Source organism: Esox lucius, chromosome 17 (assembly GCF_011004845.1).
Source record: "Esox lucius isolate fEsoLuc1 chromosome 17, fEsoLuc1.pri, whole genome shotgun sequence".
Taxonomy (NCBI): Eukaryota; Metazoa; Chordata; class Actinopteri; order Esociformes; family Esocidae; genus Esox; species Esox lucius.
In genome coordinates, this window is record NC_047585.1 from 36,020,584 (window position 1) to 36,033,331 (window position 12,748).

General features: G+C 44.3%; 1 protein-coding gene across 5 annotated transcripts in view; it reads left to right on the forward strand.

The window, feature by feature from the left end:
- Nucleotides 1-12,748, forward strand: part of atp2b4 (ATPase plasma membrane Ca2+ transporting 4) — a 109,459-nt gene that overhangs the window by 15,420 nt on the left and 81,291 nt on the right. The window lies entirely within an intron of this gene.

The window sequence follows — 12,748 nt, forward strand, 5'->3', positions numbered from 1 at the left end:
GTTGCCATTGACTCCTTGGTAGCCTCTTTGAACTGTGTCCTCCTTGCCTGGTCATCTAGTTTGGAGGGACGGCCCTGATCTTTGTTAGGTCTGGGTGGTGCCATACACCTTCCACTTCTTAATAATGTTCTTAACTGTTCTCCAAGGGACAGCCTTTCCATAACTTTCTCATATATCTTTTAAATGTACCCAACCACCTTCCAGATCACAAATCAAGCTAATTGGCTTCCATCTTCCATTGGCTTCTATCTGTGATCAATTGTAGTGATTCTGATTAGGTCAGAAAAAAAGCAGTTGTTTATAGAGGATTCCACTGCTTGGTAACTTAGTATGTCTCTAATTACATTGATAATTGGTTTATAATAGCAATGAGGCATTTTCATGGTTTATTGCCAATATACCACGGCAAAGCGCTATGTCCAGGCACTCTGTGACAAATTGTGTCGTGGTATATTGGCCATATACAACACCCCTTCTTGCCTTATTGCTTACATATACACTACCATTCAAAAGTTTGGGCTTACCTAAAAAAATCCTTGTTAAAATATACATTTTGAAAAGAAATTCAGCAAACTTAATAGAAAAAATAGTAATTGATAAGGTTAGGAATAATGATTTTTATTTGAAATAATTGTGTCCTTCAGAACTTAGCTTTTGTCAAAGAATCCTCCCCTTTCAGTAATTACAGCCTTGCAGACCTTTTGGCATTCTAGTTGTCACTATGTTGAGATTTCACCCCATGCTTCCTGAAGCACCTCCCAGAAGTTGAATTGGCTTGCTGAACACTTCTTATGCACACCTTATGGTAACGCTGGTCCCACAACAGCTCATTAGGGTTGAGATCCAGTGATTGTGCTGGCCACTCAATTATAGATAGAATACCAGCTGATTGCATCTTCCCTAAATAGTTCTTGCATAATTTTGGACTGTGCTTTGGGTCATTGTCCTGTTGTAGGGGGAAATATGCTCCAATCAAATGCCATCCACAGGATATGGCATGACATTGCAAAATGGAGTGGTAGCCTTCCTTCTTCAAGATCTTTCACCATGTACATATCTCCCACTTGTACATGGTGGGAGATATGTACATGGTGCACTCCTCTAGCATTTTTTTATTTGGTCTGCGTCTCACAAATGTTCTTCTTTTTGTTATCTGAATACCTCCATTACACTTTTTTCCAATCTCCAGGGTCTGTGTTCTTTTGCCCATCTTAATCTTTTTTTATTGGCCAGTCTGAGATGTGGCTTTATCTTTGCAACTATGCCTAGAAGGCCAGCATCCCAGAGTCACCTCTTTGAACCCACAATTGTTGATGCTCCAGATACTCAACTAGTCTAAAGAAGGACGTTTTTGCTGCTTCATTAATCAGCACAACAGTTTTTAGCAGTGCCAACATTATTGCAAAAGGGTTTTCTAATGATCAATTAGCTTCTTAAAATAATAAACTTGGATTAGCAAACACAACATGCCATTGGAATACAGGAGTGATGATTGTTGATAATAGTCTTCTGTACACCTATGTAGATATCCCTTAAGAAATATGCTGTTTCCCGTTACAATAGTCATTTACAACATCAACAATTTAGAATTTTAGATTGGCTTATGTAATTTTTTCCCCCTGTTATTTGTAAAAAAAAAATAATCGCATTTGCTTTGGCAATGGAAATGTTTTCCTTGCCAGTAAAGTGCTTGAAATTGAGGTATTCTGCCACTTTCTTTATTATTTAAAATATGTCTTAAGAAATTATATTTTGGTATCTCACTATCTATGCTCTTCGGCTTTCCTCTTTTCATGTATTATATTCCCTCTGTTACTGGGCAGTATGTATGTGTTGCTCTGTCTATTTTTGTATATCTATGGCTGTTTCTCTTTCTCACATCTTTCTTCCTCTTAACAGTTGTTTTACTTTTTTAACAGTACATGTCCCCATATTCCTTCCTTCCCTCTCCCTTGTTCAGTTTTTCAACCATTATTAACAATATCTGTTCTTGTCTCTCTATTCCCTCTGCCTCCGTCTAATTCCCTCTGCTCTGAGTGGCCTGCTCATTTAGTGGCTGACAGCATGGAATCATTTCTAAATGGAGCCAGAGCCCACACACCCCTGGGAGTGGCTCATAGTGCTCGGGCACACACACAGACAGGGACGCATTAAAACGGGGACATATATACACACACACAGACAGACGCATTAAAACGGGGACACACACAGACATGAATATACGCATGGCATTCATACAGCTCATTGTTTTATTTAGTGAAAGAAGGAAGTGGGAGGAGTCAGGGAATGACTGAAGGAACAAACGTGGTAGGAAGGGGCTGAATGGAAGGAGGCGGCTTTGAGAGGGAGGGGAAATGCCCTCCGTAATCTTATTACAAGATCTTTTTTACTGTATAGATATACAAAGTGTGTGTGTGTGTGTTTGTGTGTGTTTGTGTGTGTTTGTGTGTTTATATATGTGTTTTAGGTCTAACTATGCTCATGGGGTCCAAATGGGGTCAAACATTTAGAGTCAGAATTGGGGTTTCTTTAAGGTCCAGGTGTTGTTGGTTAAGTTTAGGGTTAAGGTTAGGCATTACATCTAGGTCAAGTTTAGGCATAAATGTTACTCTAGTGAGGTTAAGGTGAGGGTTAGATTAGGATTAGGGTTAGGGTTAAGATTAAGGCAAGGGAGCCCAGGAGGATAGCCATACAAACTTTGCGTGTATGTATGTATATGTGTGGGTGTGTATGTATATGTAAAGTTTGAAATGTTATCAAGTGACAATGTAAATAGTCAGTTTTGTTTTATTTATGTTTATATATGTATGTTTGAAATAATGTAAAATGACTGCACCATTTTCAATAATAGGTTTTAGTGTCTCATAACAGTGTTTGACTGGTCCACTATGTGGCCCTTACATAAAAAAAAAAAAAATCTTATTTCACACACAAGCCGTGTGTGCCCTGTAGCTGCGTATAGTTCACATTCAAACTGTGGAATGTGATGGCTCCATCCACCCAGAGTGACTCAGCCAGACTATGAGACAGGAATTCCAAGAATGAGCTTCATGCATGAAAGTGCCTGTGCAGGCAAGCCTGTGTGTGATTGAGAGAGAGGAAGCCAGAGGTGGAATCATGTCTCTGGTGCGTAAACGCTTTGTAAACACACTCTCTCACACACACACACACACCCCCACGTCCAGTCTCGTGCCTCGAGAGCCCCCACATGTTTCGGAGGCGGACTACTTCAAATTACAACTCAAAGTGGATTTCTGTAGGTTCCATTGTCTTCTGCCAGTAATGGTTAATTTGCTCCTTTTGGTGGGATTTGTTGGTGAATGCCAGGAACCAATTCACTGGGTTTAGACAGTATTTACCTGCTGATGAGTTCCTAATTGATTGTGTAAAGACTAAATCCACATTGCCGAAATAGTCATTAGTATGGACTGTATATCATTCTGGTTACCCAAATTTGTTTTGAAGGTGTTCTACTAATTAGTGCAGACAACAATGGATTTGAATATGCATTTCACAATCGGAATTTCGTAGACTACTTTTGGGGCTTTACATTGTTTTTCCATCCGGGGTTGTAGGTCAATTCTTTATTTTTTTTAAACTCCCATTGGCACACCACCATTGAATCAGCAGATGGAGAGCGTACAGCCATAACATTTCAGACACATTCAAGCCTACTGGAGCCAGCAACATGAGATCAAGGTCCTATTCAAATTAACAATTTTAATAACAATAGCTATCCAGACACTTCAATTATATAATGAGTAAATAATGTCAACATTTGCAACATTTGTTGCCAAAACCAATAAAATTAAAATCAAAATACAGGAACCACTACAATTCTTTGTTACCATCCATAGGGGACCATTTGGTATTGCTGGTCGTTTTGATCGGCCCCGAATCATTGAAAAATATTACATATAATACAGAATTTAAACCATAACATTACAATGTAGTCATCCACAACTCCCGAAACATCCCAAGTTCCAGTTTTATTTCACCTTCACGCCGTTGGGTAAGGGTGGGGAGGGTTCAGCGTTGGGTGAGGGTGGGGAGGCTTCAGCGTTGGGTGAGGGTGGGGAGGCTTCAGCGTTGGGTGAGGGTGGGGAGGCTTCAGCGTTGGGTGAGGGTGGGGAGGGTTCAGCGTTGGGTGAGGGTGGGGAGGCTTCAGCGTTGGGTGAGGGTGGGGAGGCTTCAGCGTTGGGTGAGGGTGGGGAGGCTTCAGCGTTGGGTGAGGGTGGGGAGGCTTCAGCGTTGCGTGAGGGTGGGGAGGCTTCAGCGTTGGGTGAGGGTGGGGAGGCTTCAGCGTTGGGTGAGGGTGGGGAGGCTTCAGCGTTGGGTTCTGTCGGAGGCTAGTTGTGGCCAGGTCTTCAGCCCGTATTTTCCCTCCGAAGACGTTGTTCTCATGACACCGCACTGTTACATCGCATAGCACAGGGATTCATGAGCAGAGTCACCGGGGCTGTTCTCGTAGTCGAGGCACTGGAACAAGGTTTTCCCGTTTTCATAATATGCACACTCCGACTTTGAAATGACATCATTGCCTTACCTTTGGCTGTCAATGTGGCATTCTTGATCTGCCCCTGAGAATTGACAGTAAATATCGGTGTTACTGTAGACGCTGGCTGGCTGCTCCTCCCAGGGCGTGCAACACACGCTTGCTGAGGGGGGGGGTTGAAAGTGGTAAAGTGTGAAGTGCAGGTCACATAAATCTGTAATGGTTTCCTCTGCTCCACTGAACTGAACGTTATGAGGCGAGGAACCACTGTAAGAATGAAAATTATTAATTCCTATTAATTATTATTATTTGCTGAAGCTGAAAGAGGGGCTGTGCGTGTGCACGTGCGTGATCCAGGCATAATTCTAACGGCAGGAGAATTGAAGGTCAATCCCTGGATCTGCCTCAGTGCGTGTCCTTTGCTTACCATTAACGAGCGTTGGCAAGGAGATGATGTGACTTGTGACCTGACCAGGGCTAGAGTTGGAGACCACCCCTGGCTCCCTGCGGATGGAGGGGGGAATCGAGTGATCCACTACTCTGTCACTGACTGAGTTGGTTGAGGTTTACATTGCTGTCGTGTCCTGAAGTAACCTCACTGAGCAGACGTATGCGAATCGCCCGAGTCGAGTTTATAGAAACCGTAAGATTTCGGCCATTTTGACAGGCTGCCTGTGAAGGGGACATGTACATACCTCTGTGTGTGACTATGCGTGCGTGCGTTTGTGTGCACACATTGGTCTTGAAAAGGACCAATGCTCGCATTGTAATGTATATAATGTAATAACGGTCCTAAACAGCAATTTGTCATTTGTAACTTTAATACTGTTAGTGTGACTTCTTGTGGAAAAGCTTCTGCTGAATGGCCAACATGGCAAATATGTTTGTCCCGGTTTATTTGTGTTTTCGTGAGCCTGCCTTTTTGGTTTGGCGTTGTTATTGCAGAGCTGCGATCGTTTAGTTATGCAGAGAGTGTGTGTGTGTGTGCCTGTTTAGTTTCTGATTGTAGTTGAATCCTTATATAGGCTGGGGTGCTAGGGTTGTGGGGCACCACGTTCCGTCTCGCTCATACCTTGGACCAGACGCCTACCAAACACGAGGAGAGACTGATGAGAAGGAGGGAGGAGACTGATGAGAAGGAGGGAGGAGACGGTAAAGAGGAGGAGCCGCAGCCTTTCTTTGTGTTTTGTGCTGTGAGCTGGAACCCGGCCAACTGCATGTTTGGGAACCCAAACGAGAACAACAGTTTTCTGAGTCTTGAGCCTTGCCCAAACACATCGCGTTCTGCCTCTCGTTTTCTGTCCAGCTCCACTAGTTGATTCTTCCGTCTTTACATGTTTTATCTGTTTTAATTATTGTACTCTGCCCCTTCCCTCTGCCTGTTTCTTAATCTTCTCTCCTCCTGTTGTGCTCTCTTCTCTTTCTCCCTTTTTCTTTCTATAACCCAAAACCCCTCTCTCTACCCTCTCTCTACCCTCTCTCTCTCTCTCTCTCTCTCTCTCTCTCTCTCTCTCTCTCTCTCTCTCTCTCTCTCTCTCTCTCTCTCTCTCTGTTTCTCTGCGGTAGAGGATGTCCTCTTCCAGGCAGGTCATGTGACTGCAGATAGGGTGTGGTCTCTTGCATTCCAGCCTTCTCCTTCTGCCACTTCACGGACCAAGGGGAGTGAGAGAAAAAGAGAGGATGGGGGACAGAAGGAAAGTGTGTGTGTGACAGGGTCCTTTCATTGGTACTTAGTAGCAACTACATGACTATTGTTTTATGTAGAACATAGCCAGCAGTAGATTCAAATGAAAGACATGTTATTGACTTATATCCCTTTTTGTTCTCTTCTCTACTCCTCACTACCTGTCTCTCTATCCCCTCCTCTCTCTCTTCTGTATTTTCGGCCCGTGTTGTGTGCTGCAGTGTAAGCACAGTTTAAATGAAACATCTTCTTTCCCTAAGGGACATTGGGAGTGAAGCCAAGTGTCTAATTTGTTAAATGCGTTTATTATTAATTAATTCTGTCTCTCAAGTCCGGATATTTGAGCACACTACACTGTCTGTTTATTCCTCCCTTTCTCTTCGCAAAGAAAATTCTGAGTTTTTCTTCGCTTGTCAGTACATTGATGTACGATATAGTCTCAGCTCGTATTCCCTTGTTATATTCCCGCCATCTATGGTTTCTAACTACATGTCAACCCAGTGTAGATATGTTTCTATTCTGTCCATATGTTGTCAATTCCTAGCAGCACCTTTACACATAAAGGAACAGTGTGTGTTGTGTTGCGTTGCCGGGTACAACCTGCAAAGTTCCCCACCGACTGGGTGTGGCCACAGCCAAGTTTGCTTAGTGGGAGGGGGTTTGGCGCAGTGTGTTTCTGCATGTGTGGGTTGGGGGTATGTACAGTATGTCTGCTTCCACGGGTGAGGAGAGAGAGAAGCAGAGGCGGGCAGACTTGTCTGGGGGAAGGCTGCGCAGTCCGTGCTTTAGTATGCTAGGCAGGTGTGTCTGCAGAGGATCGGGGGAGCGGTAGAGGGAGGTAGACGGAGAGATGGGGGGGGGGCAGTAGGGAGAGGGTAGAGGGAGTGATAGAGGGGTGAAACGGCACAGCGGGAAGGGATGAGAGCGGAGAAGGGGTGCGTGAATAATAATGAATTGTCTCTGAATTGCGCCTTGCCACCGACAGAGGTACTCAAACCACTGCATAGTAAGGAGAGAACTCTGTGGGTCCATCGCCAGGCACGAAGCACCTGGACATTTAAGGCTCTGTGGCTGTGACGGGGGTTTCGCTGGGACACCAGAGTTAACACCCTTCCTCTTATGATAAGTGCCCAATTTTTTTGGGTGTGTGATCCCAATGAGACACAGCAATGTCGCGTTCACTGCCCCGGGGCAATCGGATTGGATCATTAGAATACAGGGAAGAATGTCCTCCACTTCCCCCCTCCAATAGCAGCTTCTAATCTCCCGAATAGGGACCAACCAGGACCCTGCCAGCAGTGGGATGCTGTCTCCCCTCAAGGAGAGGGAGCGAGGAGCTGCCTGCGATAAAAGAAAGGCGTGTTCCGAGTGGTGCAGCGGTGTAAGGTGATATATTCTAGAACCAAGCTGTCCACCACAATCTAGGTTTGAGTCTTGGCTGTGCCGCTAACTGATTAAGGGCCGACTGTGCATATTGACCTAGCATCTCCTGGGTGGTATGTTTTCATCCGCACAGATTCCCAGGTGTCATTGCACCCTAGCAACTCGTTCCAGTGGCTCAGGCTCCTGCAAAAGCTGAGGTCACGAGATGAATGAGCGGAACCTCGCCCACGGTTACCCATGTAAAATGCTTGTTGGAAGGGCATTGTGGAAAATAGCAGACTGCTTTGGCGCCACTGCCTTAGTGGTAGGTTTGTCCCCATCTTCAGGTCTCTAGAGTCTGTGGGGAGCGGTGGCAATGGGGCGGGGCCATAGAGAGTGGTAAGGAGCTGTGGACTACTGGCACTTTCTTATTACAGAAGGCCCTTTTCATAAACATTCCAATTCACTGGCCTTACATTTCATGTTCTGTTACCAAAACATTTTTGGTTGGTGGCTAAAATGGGCAGGATTTATATCAATAGCCACAGCAGTGTGCATTCCCAGGTTGAAGTAACCAGTGAGCATAGGCTACAATCAACTGATTATGACCGGCAACTTGTCTTGGGAAACTATTCAGTAAGGCAACAACTCACACATTTCGATGCGGAAAATTCAATCTTTTATTTCCTTGTCCGTTAACATTGCACTGTCCATTGTTAGCTGTCTATTGCAACTTTTTCCCTTACACTTTTTCATGGAATACGGTTGTGAGCATTTGTTGCACCTTACAGTATCTCTGGCCCTGCAAGTGTTTCTCCTTGCTAGAGTGAATATAGAGTGGATATATATTGTAAATGTATGCTGATTATGTATCCATTACTATCATTTCAGGAAAAATCTCAGAATTAACTTTATTAGACGAAAAGCATTGCCCAATGGATTTGAGGGGGGGTTTCTCTCAGTGAAAGCTTTATCTGTGACCTGGAGGTAGGGGTTAAGACGTGAGCTTTTCAAAAGTTACAGTGATGCTCTTGGGAATCAATACCTATTGAAAATCTGAAGTCTCTCTGGAACATAATAACTTCTTAGACTTCTTCTAATGTGCAGTCTAATTCTCTTTCTATCTCTCATCCCTCTAGTCTCTCAATCTCAGTAATGCCCTCTCATCCCTCCGACTCTTTCTACTCTCATCCCTCCGACTTATACTCCTCTCATCCCTCCGACTTATACTCCTCTCATCCCTCCGACTTATACTCCTCTCATCCCTCCGACTTATACTCCTCTCATCCCTCCGACTTATACTCCTCTCATCCCTCCGACTTATACTCCTCTCATCCCTCCGACTTATACTCCTCTCATCCCTCCGACTTATACTCCTCTCATCCCTCCGACTTATACTCCTCTCATCCCTCTGACTCTGTTTCCCCAATCTAACTTATTATAATACAAAACCAGCTCTTCTCTCTTTGATCTTTGTCCCAACAGCCCCATCTCTCACACTCTCTCTGTTTCTATCTTCCCTTGTTTTCTACTAGTTGTCTACTAGCTAATCGGTTTATTCACCCCTCCTGTTTAATTTTCGGATTGATTGGGCGAGTGTGTGTCTCTGTGTTGTAAATGATTTATCTCAGCCCGTCAATACTGAGCAGATGAGGTCAGGTGAGGGGAGAATGAGGAGGAGAAGACAGGAGGCAAGTTAGCCATTATTCTTATTCTGCGGGCAGATCTGCCCCGAAGGCAGAAACGATGTCATTGGTTGACACTCTCCAAAGTCACCCAATTAATGTTGACATTTAATATGGTTAAGTTTTAGGTAAGATAAGTGTTATGGTTAAAGCTGGGTTAGGATTAGGTTTGGAAAAAAACCCTCACCTAGTTCAAATGGCCTCTTAGAGCAGAGCATATAGCTAATGTCACAAGCAATTAACACACTATACCTTGAGGGCAGATGTGCCTCCAGAAAAAGAATCACACGCATCCATGAGACAGAATTGTGGAGGAGAATACGCAATCGGGGGTAGTTAGGTGTTATCGACCATTCCTCCGTGCTCCTCCCTCTGCCCCTCAATCTAGATGATACACTGCCTCTTCCGTGCTCCTCCCTCTGCCCCTCCATCTAGATGATACACTGCCTCTTCCGTGCTCCTCCCTCTGCCCCTCCATCTAGATGATAGACTGCCTCCTCCCTCTGCCCCTCCATCTAGATGATGCACAGCCACCCGAGGCCTCCCTGTCTCCATCACTGACCCGACAAAGTTAGCTGTCCCCATGTTACTACTGAGAGCAGCTCCCGGGGTGATGGTTTTGCTGGCCATGTCCCTTCTCTCCGACTGCATGGTTCTGCTTTCCAAATGACATGGGCACTATAGATTGGTCATAAGCGGTACATTTATGCTAGCAGTCTGGTCGGTAATATGATGCCAGTTCATTGCCCAATATGTGTTTTCAGCTGATTGTGATAAACTGAGTCAACAGAAATATATTCTCCAGTACCTTCAAAATTTTTGTAGTTTAGTGTGAATTAGCTTTTTTCCTACATCAGGCTTGTTTTGTACCGCTGCATGTGCAGTGTTATAGGGTTCAATACCCATATTTTTGCCACGCCTTACTGTCGGCCATTTCTAGTGGTTGGAGGAATGAATAGTCTCGAGTGCCATTTTAAATACACAAGAAAACAACGGTTCCACTGACATTTCAGAAATTCTGTTCTAACACCCTAGCTAATATTTTTGTCACCAATAATCAAAACGACTTTTGGTTCAAATGGTTACATTGTGAAAGATGTATCAAAACTGCTGTTGGATATGCGGATGATAAAAGGTTCTATGGCGTTCCTTTGTGGTGGCTGCCAGAGGATATAATGCATAATAAAATATGTCTTGAATATTGAATGCTGATTGGCTGGAAGACGTAATACATGTGACTATATATCACGAGTATAACATCACACATTACATTTTCACTCCTCTAATTGCATTGATAACCAGTTTATATTAGCAATACGGCCTTTATATGCCCAATATAACAAGGCTAAAGGCAATTTTTATCCACACCACAACTAAGAGGGGCTGGACACAGCACTTAGCCGTGGTACACTGGCCATATCCCACAAACCCCAGAAGTGCCTCATTGCTATTATAAAGCGCTTATAAAAGCAATTGGAAGAGTCAAAAGAAATTGCTGTTCTTAGACACAATACATTGTCTTATGAAAGGCTGGAATGGAAGGTCCGTGTCAATACGGAATGGAATTACCTTATTCACTGGTACCGATGCCACTTGGTTCCCCGCCAACCAGACTCTCAACAACACGTTTTGTATTGAAGTGGCCTGTAATACCACAGTGAATTGGGAGGCCGGCAGTTTGTAGTCTTACCGTTACAAGCTTGACATGCCCTTGATGTTCACTTAGCCCACACTGCTGCTCTGCTCTACCTAGACCTGTATGGTACCATTGTCAATTCTGTGGTTGCCTACATGTGTGTGTGTGTGTGTGCGTGTGTGCGTGCGTGCGTGCATGCATCCGTCCGTGCTTCAGGTGATCTAATAGCAGTTTGATCTAGTTTGGGTCAAGAGGCGCAAATACGCCCATTTTGTTCCGGGTTTGGGTTATAGTTTTCGAACGCGCGCACACACCCTGATCCAGCCTAAGGCACAGTGCCCATGAATTTCATCCGCCATGTGATGCTGAGCTGATAACCAGTCGAGTGCTCTGCCCAGAATGACAAAGTTCATCTAGAGAGTCTTTGGCTACATTCCAACTGCCTTATCTTGCTCATAGGGCCCTGGTCAAAAGTAGAGTACCATGTAGGGCAGGGGGAGCCATTTGTGAGGCATACATTGTCATGCATTAATACCAAACGTCTAACACGCTGATTGTCCTGACCTACTACAGCCATTCTATTCAGCTGTCCAATTCTGGTCATTACTTGACCCCTTGCTTTACAATGAGGTTGAGCTGTGATTTTTATGACGTGCCTGGAGCTTCTGCGTTTTCATCAAAACCAAGGATTGATGTACCTACAGAATTCACCACCTTTACATAAAACCAGAAGAAGGGGGAGACCGATTGAGACAGGGTTTTACACTATATTTTATTTGGATGAACAAGACCTGTTCACCCATAGATATAAAAAAAAACTGTGTAAATAGGGGAAAATGTAAACTGTCCCACATCACTTTCCAAGGTAACATGGAAGGATGAAGTCTTGCTCACTGTGAATTGAAGTTAGTCATGGACCAATTCAGTACTGCCATCAGAAAGGTTTCTCATACTGCCCGTATGATTCTTACGAAAAAATGACAAGACGTTTAAGGAACTTTGGAAGTGTACCTGTCATTTAACCTCCCCACGCCTGTCTTGCTCTTTAATGTTTAACTTACTGTATGTGCTTCCTCTTCCACCTTCTCTCATTGCAGTTTGTCATCTAGCTTCATTATTCCTACACCCCCCCTCTCTCTCTCATTGCAGTTTGTCATCTAGCTTCATACCCCTCCACCCTCTCGCTCTTCTGCTGGTGGCTTGTCATCTAGCTACATTCCTCCTCCTCCTCCACCCCCTGTTTTTCTATCCTTCTTTTTCGCTCTCGTCCTCCCCCTCACTGGGTCTCTCCCTCTCTCCCGACATGATTCCATGCCAGCGTTGAGTTGACGAAGTGGGGCTCTTGATCCGCCTGCTGGTGTAGCCTGAATGGTATGCAGTGATAATTGCTGTGGCAGTAGTTTTAAGTGACAACAGGTCTGCTGAGCATAGACGAGAGGTGTGGAGTTAATCAACCACCCAGCTATTCTGTTAAAATATAACCTCTTTAAAACCTACTAGTTACGAGAGCAAGGTAGCCCTTATAACTGCTGGGCTAGTCAACTGATGGCCCGCAGACCAGATCTAGCCTTGCAATAAATGTTCAATGTCCATTGGATGAATTCTGAACATTAATTAAACATTTTTAGATCAAAGCAAAGTTGTGATGTTTGAGGCCTAAATGAACCCTTTGTTCGATATGTTCCAATGGGATAATCGGTTTTCCTGTAGTCCCACCCATTTCGTTATTGTGCTGTTAATCAGTGACAGACAGCATGATTCTTTTTCCAAACCCAGCCGCAAGGAATTGTTCGACTCGGTGATGGCCATCACAAATGTTATCTAATCAACATCTATCTTTCAACATCGGTTGTTTTGTAGTGTGCTGATAGATATGTCAGCTTAGC